Raw genomic sequence first — 18,050 nt, forward strand, 5'->3', positions numbered from 1 at the left:
CAAATCTGGCGTGAAGAACACACCACTGATCCCGGATCCATCCTCACTGCTCTGGCTAGGCCTAACAGACAAGGAATGAAAGCAACTCACCAGAAACTTAGCTTAGCCTCCACCTCTTCTTGCCAAAGCCTTTAGCTCCCCACTCTAACCCTATCCACTCATACTATGACCACTCAGCTTAAACCTCACTTCTTTTGAAAGACCTTTGTAAAGTACCTGATAAACCACGATATTTGAAGACCACTGAAAAGTTTCTTCTTCTACTTTGAGTCATGTTTAATGCCGGTTGGCAGACCAACGTAAGGTGAATGAAAGTTACTGAGCTGGAGTGTGGAGCAAAGAGATAGGAAGTATATCTGCCTCAATTCCCCTCCAAGATAAAGATCAAGGAATATCAAAAAGTCTATTTCTTTTCAGAAAGTCAGATCTGCACTTCTATGGATTACAGTGGCAGTATATCCTGACCAACTTTCCACATTAACTGTGTCTGTCCTAAAGATCTCAATTTAGCAATTGACGTTTCCTTTGCGCCTGATAGGAACTGCATTCAAACAATCTATGCGGCACAGTTTCTGACAAGTGCACTCCCTACAAATGCCCGTATCATGCATAGTAATTCTGAACAAGGAATTACGTCCAATACATAAATGTGCCAGTATAACTTCTTCCCTCCTTTTATAACCATCTCCTAGTTGAGTTCTCCCCATCCTCTGATTTTTATACAAATGCCATCCTTTTCCTTACCCCAACTTTGTTACCACAGTGATCAAATGGAGTTTTTAATTAGAAACATAGAAAAACTACAGCACAATACAGGCCCTTTGGCCCACAATGCTGAGCTGAACATGTACTTGCTTTAGAAATTACCTGGGGTAACCCATCGTCCTCTGTTTTTCTAAGCTCCATGTACCTATCCAGGAGTCTCTTAAAAGACCCTGTCGTATCCACCTCCACCACCATCGCCGGCAGCCCATTCCACGCACTCACCAATCGCTGCGTAAAAAACTTACCCCTGGCATCTCCTCTGTACCTACTTCCAAGCACCTTAAAACTGTGCCCTCTCGTGCTAGTTATTTCAGCTCTGGGAAAAATCCTCTGACTATCCACATTATCAATGTCTCTCATCATCTTGTAGACCTCTATCAGGTGTTACGTGTCCAGCAACAAAGAATATAGAATTGAGTCAGGTTTTATAAACAAATAAACATTTATTAAACTTTGCTCAACAAAAAAAATTTAAAAGTATTCAAACAACTAACAACTGGAATTTAACTGCTATACGGCAACTCTGGAACAGTTCTTAAAGTGGTAAATGCGAACACAGTCTTAAAGGGGTAAATACGAAAGTCCAAGTGATTTATACAGTCAATTAGGAGGGACTTTTCTGGAGTACCGAATTCCTCGACGACATGACAGCCGAAATATGCCTTGTCCGAAGGACTCACGACGAAGGAAATAAGAACGGTTTAAAGGAACTGACCTTTTTCTTGGTGAATAACACTGCACAACCCTTTCTGCTCTACAGGTAGGAGTTATTTCAGATGCAGGTCACTATTTCCTGAACGAAGATTCAATAAGGTTGATCCTGTATTAAAGCGCCAAACTTTATTCGATCCTTCGGGATCCCGTACTTCGGTCAAGTCTTCACTCTCCAATACTTAGACTTTAAAATTAAATCAAAGATACATTAAACAAAACTGGCAGTGATTGGTGAAACTGTTGGCACAACGATTTTGTACCTTACAGTAGAAAGTAAAACTCCACTTTAAAACAAAACTGTGGAATGAGACAAATACGCAGCATAACGGAGTAACTGACAAATTGAACGACGACTCAACACAAACCTCCTGCGTCACAGCAGGCTTTCCTGTTTTGTACCTGTTGGAACATGTCATCACGTGACCTCACACTGGCGGGAAAATTACATCACCCCACCATCACAAGACCATTACATCATGCTCACCAGATACTCAATTACATCATGGTCATAAGACAGTCACAAGATACCCACAGGGTATGTAACACAGGTCACTTCTCATCCTCCATTGCTCCAAGGAGTAAAGGCCAAGTTCACTCAACCCTATTCTCGTAAGGCATGCTCCCCAATTTAGACAACATCCTTGTAAATCTCATCTGCACCCTTTCTATGGTTTCCACATCCTTCCTGTAGTGAGGTGACCAGAACTGAGCACAGTACTCCAAGTGGGGTCTGACCAGGGTCCTGTATAGTTGTAACATTACCTCTCGGCTTCAAAACTCAGTCCCACGGTTGATGAAGGCCAATACACCGTTTGCCTTCTTAATCAGATTCAACCTGCCCAGCAGCTTTGAGTGTCCTATGGACTTGCACCCCAAGATCCCTCTAATCCTCCACACTGCCGAGTGTCTTAGCATTCATACTATATTCTGCCATCATATTTGACTTACCAAAATGAACTGTCTCACACTTATCTGGGTTGAACTCCATCTGCCACTTTTCAGCCCAGTTTTGCATTCTATCAATGTCCCGCTGTAACCTCTGACAGCCCTCCACACTATCCACAACACCACCAACTTTCGTATCCTTCACTAACCCATCCCTCCATTTCCTCATCCAGGTCATTTATAAAAATCACTAAGAGAAGGGATCCCAGAACAGATCCCTGAGGCACACCACTAGTAACCGAACTCCATGCAGAATATAACCAATCTACAACCACTCTTTGCCCTCTGTTGGCAAGCCAATTCTGGATCCACAAAGTAAGGTTCCTTTGGATCCCATGCCTCCTTACTTTCTCAATAAGCCTTGCATGGGGTACGTTATCAAATGCCTTGCAGAAATCCATATACACTACATCTACTGCTCTACCTTCATCAACATGTTTGGTCACATACTCAGAAAATTCAATCAGGCTTGTAAGGCATGACCTGCTTTTGACAAAGCCATGCTGACTATTCTTAATCATATTATCCCTCTCCAAGTGTTCATAAATCTTGCCTCTCAGGATCTTTTCCATCAACTTACCAACCACTGAAGTAAGACTCACTGGTGTATAATTTCTTGGGCTATCTCTACTCCCTTTCTTGAATAAGGGATCAACACCTGCAACCCTCCAATCCTCCGGAATCTCCTCCGTCCCCATTGATAATGTAAAGATCATTGCTAGAGGCTCAGCAATCTCCTCCCTCGCCTTCCACAGTAGCCTAGGGTACATCTCGTCCAATCCCAGAGACTTATCCAACTTGATGCTTTCCAAAAGCTCCAGCACATCCTCTTTCTTAATGTCAAAATGTTCAAACTTTTCAATCCGCTGTAAGTCAACCCTACAATCGCCAAGATCCTCTTCCGTCGTAAATACTGAAGCAAAGTATTCATAAAGTACCTCAGCTACTCCTGTTTCCATACACACTTTTCCATTGGCACACTTGATTGGTCCTATTCTCTCAAGTCTGATCCTCTTCTTCACAGACTTGTAGAATGCCTTGGGGTTATCTTTAATCCTGCTCGCCAAGGCCTTCTCATGGCCCTGACTGGCTCTCCTAATTTCATGGCTTTTGCTTCCGCTTTATGCAAAGGCACCACATTCACATCCTTAATTTTAATTAATTGCTTGGCTAGAAGGTCTGGCACCTTGTTTCCTTCAACCCCAACATGGGCACAGAGCATGGAAGAACATAGCAACACACACAAAATGCTGGTGGAATGCAGCAGGCCAGGCAGCATCTAGGGAGAAGCACTGTCGACGTTTCAGGCTGAGACCCTTCGTCAGGACTAACTGAAAGGAAAGATAGTAAGAGATTTGAAAGTAGGAGGTGGAGGGGAAAATGCGAAATGATAGGAGAAGACCGGAGGGGGTGGGATGAAGCTGAGAGCCAGAAAGGTGATTGGCAAAGGGGATACAGAGCTGGAGAAAGGAAAGGATCATGGGACAGGAAGACTAGGGAAAAAGAAAGGGGAGCACCAGAGGGAGACCGAGAACAGGCAGAGTGATGGGCAGAAAGAGAGAAAAAAAAGGAGGGGGAAAACTAAATATATCAGGGATGGGGTAAGAAGGGGAGGAGGGGCATTAATGGAAGTTAGAGAAGTCAATGTTCATGCCATCAGGTTAGAGGCTACCCAGCTGGTATATAAGGTATTGTTCCTCCAACCTGAGTGTGGCTTCATCTTGACAGTAGAGGAGGCCATGGATAGACATATCAGAATGGGAATGGGACGTGGAATTAAAATGTGTGGCCACTGGGAGATCCTGCTTTCTCTGGCGGACAGAGCGTAGGTGTTCAGTGAAACGGTCTCCCAGTCTGTGTCGGGTCTCACCAATATATAAAAGGCCACACCGGGAGCACCGGACGCAGTATACCACACCAGCCGACTCACAGGTGAAGTGTCGCCTCACCTGGAAGGACTGTCTGGGGCCCTGAATGGTGGTGAGGGAGGAAGTGTAAAGGCAGGTGTACCACTTGTTCCACTTGCAAGGATAAGTGCCAGGAGGGAGATCGGTGGGAAGGGATGGGGGGGATGAATGGACAATGGAGTCGCGTAGGGAGCGATCCCTGTGGAAAGCAGAAAGGTGGGGTGAGGGAAAGATGTGCTAGGTAGTGGGATCTCGTTGGAGGTGGCGGAAGTTAGGGAGAATTATACGTCGGATTCAGAGGCTGGTAGGATGGTAGGTTAGGACAAGAGGTACCCTATCCCAAGTGGGGTGGTGGGCGGATGGGGTGAGGGCAGATGTGCGGGAAATGGGAGAGATGCGTTTGAGAGCAAAGTTGATGGTGGAAGAAGGGAAGCCCCTTTGTTTAAAAAAGGAAGACATCTCCTTCATCCTGGAATGGAAAGCCTCATCCTGAGAGCAGATGCGGCGGAGGAATTGTGAGAAGGGGATAGCATTTTTGCAAGAGACAGGGTGGGAAGAGGAATAGTCCAGGTAGCTGTGAGTGTCTGTAGGCTTATAGTAGATATCAGTAGATAAGCTGTCTCCAGAGATGGAGACAGAAAGATCAAGAAAGTGGAGGGAGGTGTCAGAAAAGGACCAGGTAAATTTGAGGACAGGGTGAAAGTTGGAGGCAAAGCTAATGAAGTCAACGAGCTCAGCATGTGTGCAGGAGGCAGCGCCAATGTAGTCGTCGATGCAGCAAAGGAAAAGAGGGAGACGGATACCCGTACAGGCTTGGAGCATGGACTGTTGCACAAAGCCAACGAAAAGGCAGGCATAACTGGGACCATACGGGTGCCCATGGCTACACCTTTGGTTTGGAGGAAGTGGGAGGAGCCAAAGGAGAAATTATTGAGAGTAAGAACTAATTCCGCTAGACGGAGGAGAGTGGTGGTAGAGGGGAATTGGTTAGGTCTGGAATCCAAAAAGAAGCTGAGAGCTTTGAGACCTTCCTGGTGGGGGTTGGACGTCCATGGTGAAAATAAGGCGGTGGGGGCCAGGGAACTTGAAATCATTGGAAAAATTCAAAGCGTGATAAGTGTCACGCTCTCAGCTTCTTTTTGGATTCCAGACCTAACCAATTCCCCAATGGGGGCAATGTTCCTTTTAGAAAAAAAACAAACAAGTCTTTGCAATGGAAAATTTAAGCCCCCACTGATGTCCCCATTTCACTACTTCATTAACAGCTGCTTGCACTTTCCTAACTATATAATTTATATTCCTACCTCTCTTCCACACTGCACCATCATCACCATTTCACGCTGTTATTTCCAAAGGCCCTGCTCGTTTGTTTAAATCTCGCGCTCACTCTCGCGATATCTCAATCCCGCCGAAAGGTCCCTCTCGCGCCCGGTCGCCTCCTCAGTAACGGCTCCTCGGCTGGCCCGGGTTCCCGTCTCCGTCTTCGTCCATCGGCCTCTCCTCGGGACACCAGGTGGGGGTCTGATTCTGTTTGTCGACACACATTTTCTTTCATTGCAAAGCCACGTCCGCTCGATCTCGGGTCGCTCCTTCTCTGCGTGAATGGGAAGCGGGGGACAGCGTTATCTGGGAGATAGCGGGGAGAGAGGACGAGGATATGATCAATCCTGAGGTGAAGAGGGGGGAAGGAGGATGGGGATGGGACAGTTCGGAAAGAGTGGGGAGGGCTGAGGGTGGAGGGGTAGGGAGAGGGGAGGAGAAACATGGGGGGTGGGGAGGGAGGGAGCAGGAGGCACGGTGAGGGTGGGGGAATTGGGGAGGAAGGGTGCATGGGGGAGGTGGATTGGTGGTGAAGGATTCGTTGAGGATGGGACAGCGTGGAGGGATGGTGGTGCAGACATGTTACTCACTCACCAGTCCATGAGACTTTATTGTTTAATACAGAAGATCTCATTCCCTTCTTCCTTTCCCATTTCTCCCCTTCCTCTAAAAACACATACAGAGTCACTCGGAATCGGAGGACACTTTGAAGGAGTCTGGAACTAAGCTGTGCCCATGGACTTGGTCCAATCCTGGAGCCTGATCCTTCACTTCTCGTTCCACGTCAGACGTAAAACAACACCCCTCTTCCTTCTGTTGAACCAATCCCTTTTGTTCTGGACCCATGGGACCCTCTGGACATTGTGGCCTTGGGCTGGCACTCCCTCAGCAGTTTCCTTGACGCCTCCACTTCTCTGCTAAAGAAGAAGTTGGCGCAGCACTCAAGATCAGGCCAACTGGCTGTCTGGGACTGGGGTGGAAGAAGTCTGTCCTGTCAGCTGTTGCTTCAAGCTCTGCACCTGACATTCAGAACCTTTCAGGGGTGGTGGAGGGGAATGGGTGAGTGGCCAACATATTTAATTACATCCCTGCTTGAGTCTTCTGCTCCAAAAGGACTGGGTTTTGCCTTCCCCCCACCCCTTGCCCGATCATTTCTGGCGCTCTCTTCCACTGGAGGGGAGGCGCCGAGGACGAGCGATGTCCTGAGTCTGGGTGGGGATTAGCAGGCATCTGCAGCAGCTGTTTGCCAGACGACAGGAGGGTGATGTTGGCACTGCAGACGTGATGTTTGACTCTGAAAATCCAGGTGATTTATTCCCCTGATGCTTCACCTCTGGGCGGTGACCAATCTGTCACAAATGCAGCAGGACAGGGAACCTTGTGGAAAGTGATTGCAAAGGATGACCAGTTGCCATGACCGTGCAGGGCTGGTGTAGGGCTGACAGCTGACTGCCAAGTTGCAAGATGCGTATTTGATGTGGAAGTGTGGCCATTGGCCATCGTGCTAAGGGCTAGGACGAGGGTGGCAGTGTTCGGAAACTGGGACTGCATCAGCACCAATGTTGTCCTTAACAACTGTACCTGACTGCATTAAGGTTCAAGGTACATTTATTGTCAAAGTATGTATGCAGTATACAACTCAGATTCATCATTAACACCACTATTCTCCTGCATCAGGACATGGACGCACCCGTGGACGAAACAACCGGCCAATGACAGGCCAAAGGTAATGGTGAGCACAGTCACAGAATGATGCCATGCCAGGGACACTCTCACATTCAGGCAAGGAGAGACAGAGATTGTCAGTGTTTCATAGGTGCATGGTGGCTCATATGCTGAGAATGGGAGAGGGGTTAGAAAGTCCAAAGAAAAAGAAATCTTCCAGAATTCCCATATTGGCAGGAGGCTATGGTGTAGATCTAACCCATGGGATATGGAGATGGGAACTGTGCATGGTACTCCCTCTGTGGGTCTGACCTTGTGATATGGAGACAGAAAAGTGCATGGTGTTTCCAGTGTGGGTCTCAACTAGCCCTTTCCAGATTTAACCCACTTTCAACAATCCCACTGCCTAATCCTCAGTACATCTGGTTGATATTCCAGATTGATGAGTTTTTCCATTTTCGCTGAATGCCTATGGAGGTTCAGAGATTTCTGCCCAGTGGTGCCCCAAAGGGAATGGTTTGCACAATCGGAGCAGAATCTTGCGTTGTGGATTCTGTTGAAGACAGGCGAGGGCTGACAGCAATTGGCATGGCATCATGATTCACTGCTTGCTGGTATTCTAGAGTGTGTCTTAGGTCAGAATGTTTAGAACAAGTTGTTCAATTTCCCACACATGCACTGTGCTCACAGTGTTCCTGAAGTACTGACTGGGGATTACGGAGGTGGGAACTGTGCAGGCGGACCCAGTCAGGGGCTGACCCAGAGGATATGGAAATGGGAATCACAGACAGTTCTGCCAGTGTGAGTCTGAAACAGCTCTTTCCAGATTTAAGCCGTGTTTGACAGTCCCACTGCCAAACCCTCAGTACCTGTAACTAATGTTCCAGGGGCATCCAGCAGGGAAGAAAGGCTTGTCTTGCTTCCTGTGATATATGATTCCTTGCCCGACTGTATGTCTTGTGCAGATGGGCAGCCACTCCTGCAACAGGACTGGGAACCCTGTGGAAAGAAATTTCAGAGCTCTGGAAATATTGCACTGTGCTCCTTTCCAGATTTAATCCATGTCTGGCAGTCCCACTGTTTAAGATTCAATCAAAATTTTCAATCAGGAGACAAAGGCTGTCTGGGTTCCCACTGTATGAGATTCCTTGTCTTGCTGCTCATCCATCAGAATTGTAGATGGACTGTCACAGCTGCAACATGACATGGAACACAGTGGAAAGAGATTGTGAATTTCCTGAAACTCTACTTTGTGCTAGGCTGTTGTCCTGGTGTGGTCTGACCCAAGGAAATGAGGTCCAGAACCGTGACTGATGTGGTCAGAAACAGAGATTTGCCATCAGTTGGACAGCTGGCATTGTCCCAAGTCTCACAGCAGAAGTTAAAACAAATAATATACAAAGACAGTATCAAGAGCAATAAAGACAGATTGGTTTTAAGAAGTTGCTGCCCATTGATTGGAGGAGGCTGACCTCGAGAGTGCATGATGGTTTTGATCACAATGACCTAATGCACATGCAAAACACCACAGTCTTATCGGAGAGGACTACATGTCCGATGTCCAGTTCCAGAGGGGGAGGGGGGCAGTGTGTTCGGTGTCTGCTCCCAGAGGGGGGAGAGGATGATGTGGCTAACAGTCAGTGTCAGGAGAGAGAGGAGGACGCACCGACATTGCCATCATTTACCGTTTACTTCTGCCCCTCAGCCCCTCACTGCAGGCCTAGCTGAAGAATTATCCTGCAACACCCATGTGTATTCATCCACCTCCCCGGGGAATGTGCTATAAACTCGCCTCACCCTCCCAGCCCTCTGACACTCCCCTGTAAACCCCCACCCACTCCTCTCACTGGTTCTCTCATCTTCCCTCTATTATCTGGCAGGCAGTTGCCAGTGTAACAAGAGATGTGTTTGGTTCCTGTTGGATACAGTAATTTCTGAAGTTGGCTGCTCTTTGGCAATGACTTAAAGGTGCAGACGGAGAGAGGCTGTGCTATGATCCTGTCTCTCTGGGCTCACTCCAGAAAAGTCAGTCTTGCACTTCACCTCATTGCCTGATGCCAGGGTATGGCAGTTGTGTGACTCACAGAGGTAGATGTCTTGGTGCGGGGGGGGGGGGGGGAAAGGGAGAGGAGGCTTGTTAGGGACAGGGAAGGAAGTGAATGAGGGGACCCAACACCTCTCAACATCCCCTCTTAAAATATGAGTTGGACCTGCCTTTTGCTGCCTGATAGCATCCTGCATTCCTCCTTATCTTCTCCAGCCCTCCCAGTACAGGACAAGGCATGTCATTCTCTCTTCTCCCCACCTCCCTTCAAGTAGAAGATAAAAAATCCTGATAACACACATACTAGGCTCAAGACAGCTACTACATTATTATAACACTTATGGTAAGATGGAGGACCTCACAATTGTTATGGCCCTTGCACCTTATTGCATGTTGAAATAATCAGTATGGCTGGTATGCAAATCATTGAGTTTCACTACGGTCTGTCTTCTACAGTCTGTGGTTTATGCTCTCTGGCTTAAGCTCTGCAGTTTGTGCATTACATGTAACAATAGTAAACCATTTTATGTGGAAATTGTGCAAGTAGAAGGCAGTTAATAAGTTCATCACAACATCATGGGCTGAGTAGCCTGTTCCTGCACTGCACAGTGTTCTGTAATTTGTTATATTTACTTGTGAGTGCTGCATTTCTGATGCTATGTGCCTGTGATGCTGATGCAAGTAATAAATGGATTCAACAAGTTGTTTGTCATGCCACGTCTCTTCCTCTGCAGTCACTCTGTAAGGTTGAAGGTTCTGGGTGTGAGGGGTGGGGGTGGATGGGCAGGGAGGTGAGAATGATTGATAAGGAGGTGAAAAGCGGGTGGTACTGGCAAATGATAGACAAGTGGAAAGAAATGGCAGGTTGTAGGTCAAATAGGTGGAGAAGGATGACTATGAATGATAATTGACTGGTTTTGGAGGATTTGAGAATATTATCAACAGGGTGGGAGTGGATTTGGTGAGTGGCAGACAGGGGCATCAGAAGGGGAGGGAATTATACATTGTAATGATAGGAAGGGGCGGGACCCAGGATTGATTGACAAGGGGAAGAGAAAAGCCTGGGGTTTGTCACGAATGTGCAGAATGAGGGGTGGGGTGTATTATTGATTGATAGGATGAGGGGTATGGCTTGGTGTTAACCCAAAAAGTGTGAGTTGAGCAGACATATCTTCAACTGACAAGTAGGTGAGGAGGGCTGCACCATAATGCATAGGAGCTGAATTAGGCAATTTGGCCCGTCAACACTGCTCCACCATTCCATCATGGTTGATTTATTATCCCTCGTAATCCCATTCTCCTGCCTTCTTCCCATAAACTTTAACTGGCCAAGAACATAACAGACTCTGCTTTAAGTATACTCAAAGACTTGTTCTCCACAGTGGTCCATGGCAATGAATTCCACAGATTCACCACCCTCTGGCAAAAGAAATTCCTCCTCATTTCTGTTCTTCTGAGGCTGTGATTTCTGGTTCAAGATTCACCCACCGTAGGAAACATCCACTCCATCTTGGCCTTTCAATTTTTGATAGTTTTCAATGAGATCCACCTCATTCTTCTACACTCCAGCAAGTACAGGCCCAGAGCCATCATACGTTTACACTTTCATTCCTGGAATCATTCTCATGAACCTCATCTGGACCATCTCCAATGCCATCACATCTTTTCTTAGATAAGGGGCTGAAAACTGTTCACAATACTCCAAGTATGATCTGACCAATACCTTATAAAGCCTCAGCTCTTTTATTCTAGTCCTCTCAAAATGATTGCAAACATTGCATTTACCTTCCTTGCCACAGATTCAACCTGCAAGTTAATCTTCAGGGAATCCTGCACAAGGACTCCCAAGTCCCTTTGCACCTCTGATTTTTCAATTTTCTCCCCTTTTAGAAATAGAATACACATTTGTTCCTTCAACCAAAGCTCATGACCATACACTTCACTATGCTATATTCCATCTGCCACTTCTTTCCCCATCTCCCAATCTGTCCAAGTCCTCCACAGACTCCCTGCTTTCTTAATACCACCTGCCCCTCAACCTATCTTTGTATCATCTGCAAACTTGTCCTGCTTCGGTACTACTAACTGGGATGTACTGCAAGGGGGGCTCTGTGGGGGCGTTGAGGAGGTCACTGAATGCACAACGGACTATATTAACTTTTGTGTGGATGCAGTTGTCCCTGTTAGAACTGTTCGCTGCTATCCCAATAATAAGCCCTGGATCACTAGTCACATCAAAGGCCTCCTAAACCAGAAGAAGAGGGCCTCTAAAGATGGTGATCGGTTGGAGCATAAAAGAGTTCAGAAGGAACTCAGAGTACAGATAAGGGGGGCAAAGGAGCAGTATAGGAGGAAGCTAGAACAAAAGCTGCAGAAAAAAAGCATGAAGGAGGTGTGGGATGGGATGAAGATCATCACCGGATGCGGTGCAAAGCGGGGGGCGAACATAAGTGGAGATGTGGAGAAAGCGAACCAGCTGAACAACTTCTTCAACAGGTTCGACAACTCAATCTCATCCTCACCGCAGAAATCCACACCAGGCTTACTTCCCTCACAGGAAAATAGCCACTCACAGGAGACCTTGCCCACGCCCAGGATTACGGCTGCACAGGTGGAAGGTCAACTGAGGAAGATCTGTACCAGCAAGGCGGCTGGACCGGATGGAGTTTCCCCACGATTACTGAGGGCCTGTGCGACTGAGCTGGGAGAACCACTACAGCGCATCTTCAACATGAGCCTGGAGCAGAGAAGAGTACCCAGACAGTGGAAAACATCCTGTATTGTCCCGGTACCGAAGAAACCACAACCAAAGGAGTTGAATGACTTCAGACCTGTTGCCTTGATGTCGCACGTGATGAAGACCATGGAGCGGCTGATAATACAGAATCTGAGGCCACAAACCAGGCACGCCCAGGATCCTCTTCAGTTTGCGTATAAGGAGAAGGTGGGAGTGGAGGATGCTATCATGTATTTGCTGCACAAATCACTCTCTCACCTAGATGGGGTCAGTTGTGCTGTGAGGATTACATTCCTTGACTTCTCTAGTGTCTTTAACACCATCCAGCCCAAGATCTTAAGGCACAAACTAACGGAGATGGGAGTAGACTCTCACATGGTGGATTGGATAGTGGACTACTTGACAGATAGACCTCAGTATGTGCGGTTGGGAGACTGTAGGTCTGACACGGTGGTCAGCAGCACAGGAGCGCCGCAGGGAACCGTACTCTCTCCGGTCCTGTTCACCCTGTACACATCAGACTTCCAATATAACTCGGAGTCCTGCCATGTGCAGAAGTTCGCTGATGACACGGCCATAGTGAGGTGTGTCAGGAATGGACAGGAGGAGGAGTATAGGAAACTGATACAGGACTTTGTGATATGGTGCAACTCAAACTACCTGCGTCTCAATATCACCAAGACCAAGGAGATGGTGGTGGACTTTAGGAGATCTAGGCCTCATATGGAGCCAGTGATCATTAATGGAGAATGTGTGGAGCAGGTTAAGACCTACAAGTATCTGGGAGTACAGTTAGATAAGAAGCTAGACTGGACTGCCAACACAGATGCCTTGTGCAGGAAGGCACAGAGTCGACTGTATTTCCTTAGAAGGTTGGCGTCATTCAATGTCTGTAGTGAGATGCTGAAGATGTTCTATAGGTCAGTTGTGGAGAGCGCCCTCTTCTTTGTGGTGGCATGTTGGGGAGGAAGCATTAAGAAGAGGGACGCCTCACGTCTTAATAAGCCGGTAAGGAAGGCGGGCTCTGTCGTGGGCAAAGTTTAACATCGGTAGCTGAGCGAAGGGCGCTGAGTAGGCTACGGTCAATTATGGATAACTCTGAACATCCTCTACATAGCACCATCCAGAGACAGAGAAGCAGTTTCAGCGACAGATTACTATCGATGCAATGCTCCTCAGACAGGATGAAGAGGTCAATACTCCCCAATGCCATTAGGCTTTACAATTCTACCGCCAGGACTTAAGAACTTTTTAAAAGCTATTATTAATGCTTTTTGAGATAGTGATTTAGATGCATATCATATTTTTTACTGAGTTAAGTATTGTATGTAATTAGTTTTGCTACAACAAGTGTATGGGACATTGGAAAAAAGTTGAATTTCCCCATGGGGATGAATAAAGTATCTATCTATCAAAGCCATCAATCCAGTCATTCAAAATATAATGTAAAATAAGCGTTCCAATACTGACTCCAAACAGAATAGACCCCCTTTATTCATAATCTTTGCCTCCTGCTAGTCAGCCATTCTTCTATCCATGTTGGTATCTCTCCTGTAATATAATGGACTCTTGTTAAGCAGCTTCGAGCGAGGCGCCTTGTCAACAGCCTTCTGAAAATCCAAGTAAACAACATCCACTGACTCTCCTTTAAGCAACATTTCCACTTAAAGAAACCAAGTTGACTTTGGCCTAATTTATCATGAACTTCCAAGAACCCCAAATCCTTGTCCTTAATAATGGACTCCCAATATCTTCCACTGAAGTCAGGATTACTAGCTATAATTTACTTTTTTCTTCCTCCCTCCGTTAAAGAGTGGAGTGACATTTGCAATTTTCCAGTCTTCCAACCATTCCAGAGTCTAGTGATTCTTTAAGATCATCACTAATGCCCGCCTAATCTCTTCAGCTACCTCTTTCAGACCCCTGGGGTGTAATTAATGTGTGGCTGAAGACTTTCTGGAAGAAGTGTTTGGTGTGTTTGAATGATCGTAGAAATACAAGGATAAATCTCTTTAATAACACTGTTTCTTATACAGACCTTACACTGGTATCTGAGGATCTCACAAGTGTGTGCAACTTCCTGGAAAATAACAGTCGTTATCCCTCTATTGAAACCTGGTAAGGATCAAATCAGATCCTTCCAGTTAGAGACAAGAGAAAATCTGCAGATGCTGGAAATCCAACCAACGCACACAAAGTGCTGGAGGACCTCAGCAGCCAAGCAGTATCTATGGAAAATAGTACAGTCAACATTTCAGGCCGAGACCCTTCAGCAGCCTTCCAATTATAGACATAATTTCCTAATTTCACATGCATGTAATATAACGGAATGAATGGTGAGAGCAAGGCTTTCTTATTTTGAGGAGAATAGTGAAAAATTAGCTGTATACCAGTCTGGGTTTTGTTTAGGGAGAATGGCCATGGAAGGTGTTAAATTTGGAATCTGATATTCATAAAGCCCAAGTTAATAAAGTACAGTGATAGCAATATTCATTGATGCAGAGAAAGTTTATCATATGTACACAAGGGTTGTTACCTACAAGGGGTGATTGATAAGTTTGTGGCCTAAGGTAGAAGGAGTCAATCTTAGAAAACCTATTACATTTATTTTTCAACATTGACACACTTAGTCCAGCGGTCGTGGAGCATACGGACCTTGGACCTCCAGAAAATGTCCATAGATGGGTGATTGATAAGTTCGTGGCCTAAGCCAGAAGGACATGAGTTATACAGCTCTCGTTACATGCACATACAGGTCAACTCTTTGAGTGATTATGCAGGAAGTTTGTAGTTAATAACACATTCTCTTCTACCTTAGGCCACAAACGTCAAACACACCCCCCCACACACACTGGAAAAGACAGAAGCAGGTGGTAGAATGTTGAATTTGATTCAAAATTTTTTACGTGACAGGAAGATACAAGTTAGGTTGGGAACACATTCCCTAAGGAATATGAGGTAGAGAATCAGACTCCATAGGGGACTCTGTTTAGTCCACTACTTTTTAATATTATGATTAATGATATTTTCTTAAATGATAGCTCAGATATTTCCACACCATAATATGCTGACAATGGTGCAGTGTGGAAGAGAGGTAGGAATATAAATTACATAGTTTGAAAAATGTAGGCAGCTACAAATGAAGAAGAGGAATGGGGGATGTCAGTGGGGGTTAAAATTTTGTGTTGCAAAGACTTGCATTAATTTTTCCCTAAAAGGAACATGACACGCACAATTGATCTCAATTTACGTATATGGTAAATTTCATAAACTAGTCAGTGATAAAATTTCTTGGTATGTGGATGGACACAAGGCTAGCGTGGAAGGTACATGTGAATAAAATTCTAAAGATGTGTAAATAATGTCCTTAATGTACTCGGGTGCATAGTTGGGTGTGATGAGGGAGTGAATAGGAGGTCACTTTAACAAATGTATATTGCTTTAATCACATCTGTCTTTGATTATGGGTATACTGCTTATCGGTCAGCCTCACCAGCAGTCTTAAAGCCCCCGAGATAAAGTTCAAACTCAGTTATGTTATGGTGCTGTTAAATCATCTCCAATTTCCACATTACTGGTGGAAATAGGTGAAGTACCTTTACCTCTATGCAGATTACAGTTAGCAATGGTTTATTGGTTTAATATATGAGGACATAAAGTTGGTCCTCCAATGTTGCCAACATTAGTGGAGTGTTGGATGCACTGCTTTCATCAGGTCTTCAGTTTTGGGTGGGTGGGAAATGAATGGGCATGAAATCTTGGGTTGTTTAATGTGAAGTATGGTCGCAGTGTACCCCTTTCTGTCACTCCTCCACGGTTTGTCCCTTTTCCTGTAGCTGACTTAAGCCTTCAAGAAAATTTCAAGTTGAAGAATGATGCAACAATATATACAAGACAGATACTATAGCTTCTTATGGAACTAAAGATTGGCTCAAAAGATCCAGTGACAAGTAGTTCAAGTGCTTCTGTTTATGTTCTGAAATTTCAGGTGATTATTGAGAAAAGATTATCACGCAAATATCAGTATTGGTGTCTGAGATGGTTGCTATCATTTTAACCTTGGATTGGTCGAAGAAGTATGTCCTGATTTTGAACTTCTCTGCTCTATTATGTTCACAGTTTTGACATCTATTAGAATAGGTATTTTAATTTAAAGGCCAGACATTCTTCTTGAGTCTGGACAGCATCTGTTGAGACTGCAGGGTCTTGGCTTGAGTATTACATTTCTTATGGGTCCCTGCCCTTGTTGTGGTTGAAGGAAAATGAGGTGGCAGACATTCTAGCCAAGCAGTCACTTTAAGTTAAGCATGTAAATGTAGTGGTGCCTTTGCTTAAAGGAGAGGTAAAAGTCATAATTGAAAGTCTGTTTGATCACTGTAGCAGTAAAATTGGGAAAAGGAAAAAAAGGGTGGCATTTGTATAAAGTTGAATGGATGGTAGGAATTCAACTTTGAGATGGTTATAAAAGAAGGGAAGAAGTTATACTAAAATGTTTACTATTCTGCTCTTTGGGCAATTCGTTTGTGTTTTTACAACGTGATTAAGCACATTCAGCTTTTATTTTGAAATGTCAGTTTTAAGTCTGGAATCCCTTTTTACCAGGTGCACTAACAGCGGTGAAAAAACCACATTTGGCAGACTCTGTACATCTAGGGTCGATATGACTTGGGTCCCACCAAACCCGGGAAGTTGGGATGTTTCACACATCCGAACCCGGATCTGTGTGAATACTGTGTTAGTACTGCTCCCATGCAGTTGACCATTGGCAAGAGATAACAGACCGTACACTGAATACAATTAGAAAGTGTATTTATGAATGTTAATGTAACCTAACCATTATAAAGAAGAATGAAGAAAAGGAAAAAAACAAAAGGACTCATCATAATTGAAACAGTCAGATGTGCACAAGTTTGGAGCTCAAATCTTCCAAAAGCTGATGTGTCCGAAGTACCCAAAACGCCAGCTCCTATTCACTGTTCACCGGTATAATTTCCCCTCTTGGAACCCTTCAAATTGCACATTCCCATTTGATAGAATCCTATGGCCAATTCTCTCGAGCTTCTCTCTCTATCTCGTGCCAAATAGTGTTCGACCCACCAAAATGCCCGTTACCAAAAATGTCTCCACCCAGTGTTTTCTAGAACCTTCTCACAATTCCATCATTCTGATTGGATGACACTACATTCCTAAGCATGAACAGCACGACTCCTTACCTTTAACGGTAACCCAAACACTATCAGCAGAACATACTGCTTCTACAGAACACCATTGAATGAAATGCTCCACAACATGAGCAATAAAATCTCAACCAGGGTGCTACATTCTCCCCCCACCAGAAATAGTCATGTCCTCATGACATTGAAATTTACCAACCCATTAATAATAACAGTTTTCACAAGAATTTTGTGATGTCATGACCTCCAATCCATTTGTAAATGGTAGTGACTTATCTCACGAGGGGCATAGAAACAACAGTCAGTTCCCACAGTGTGTCATAGGCCAGCCTATCTGGGGAGTTTCCTGACTCTTTGAGACCTCATTATCCCACCTTCTGCTTCTTCAGTTTCAGCAACTCCTTGGGATCTTCCCTGTCTACTTGGAGATGCCTCCCCCTATCCATTACTCTTGCTTTCTGGCAACTCAGGTACCCCTGCCACTTGACTGAGCTCAGCTTCATCCCCAATTACATTGGAGCCCAGCCTCCCTTCATTGTCCAGCTGCAGGTCTGTCTGTCCACTGCTAGTTCCCCCGACTACATCCGAGTCAGCGGGGATAGGTTCAGGAATCTCTTCATCAATTATTGGGGAATTTGCATAACCCTGTTTCCTCATCCTCTCGTTCTGTACAGTATTCAATAGTTAGGTCCCTTTTAGGTCTCTCCACTGATTGTCTTTTGGTTCTCTCACTTCGGCACAGTGTCCTCCTGCTAGGTATAGAGACCACGTCAGGCTCT

The sequence above is a fragment of the Hemitrygon akajei genome, chromosome 18 (assembly GCF_048418815.1).
Source record: "Hemitrygon akajei chromosome 18, sHemAka1.3, whole genome shotgun sequence".
NCBI lineage: Eukaryota > Metazoa > Chordata > Chondrichthyes > Myliobatiformes > Dasyatidae > Hemitrygon > Hemitrygon akajei.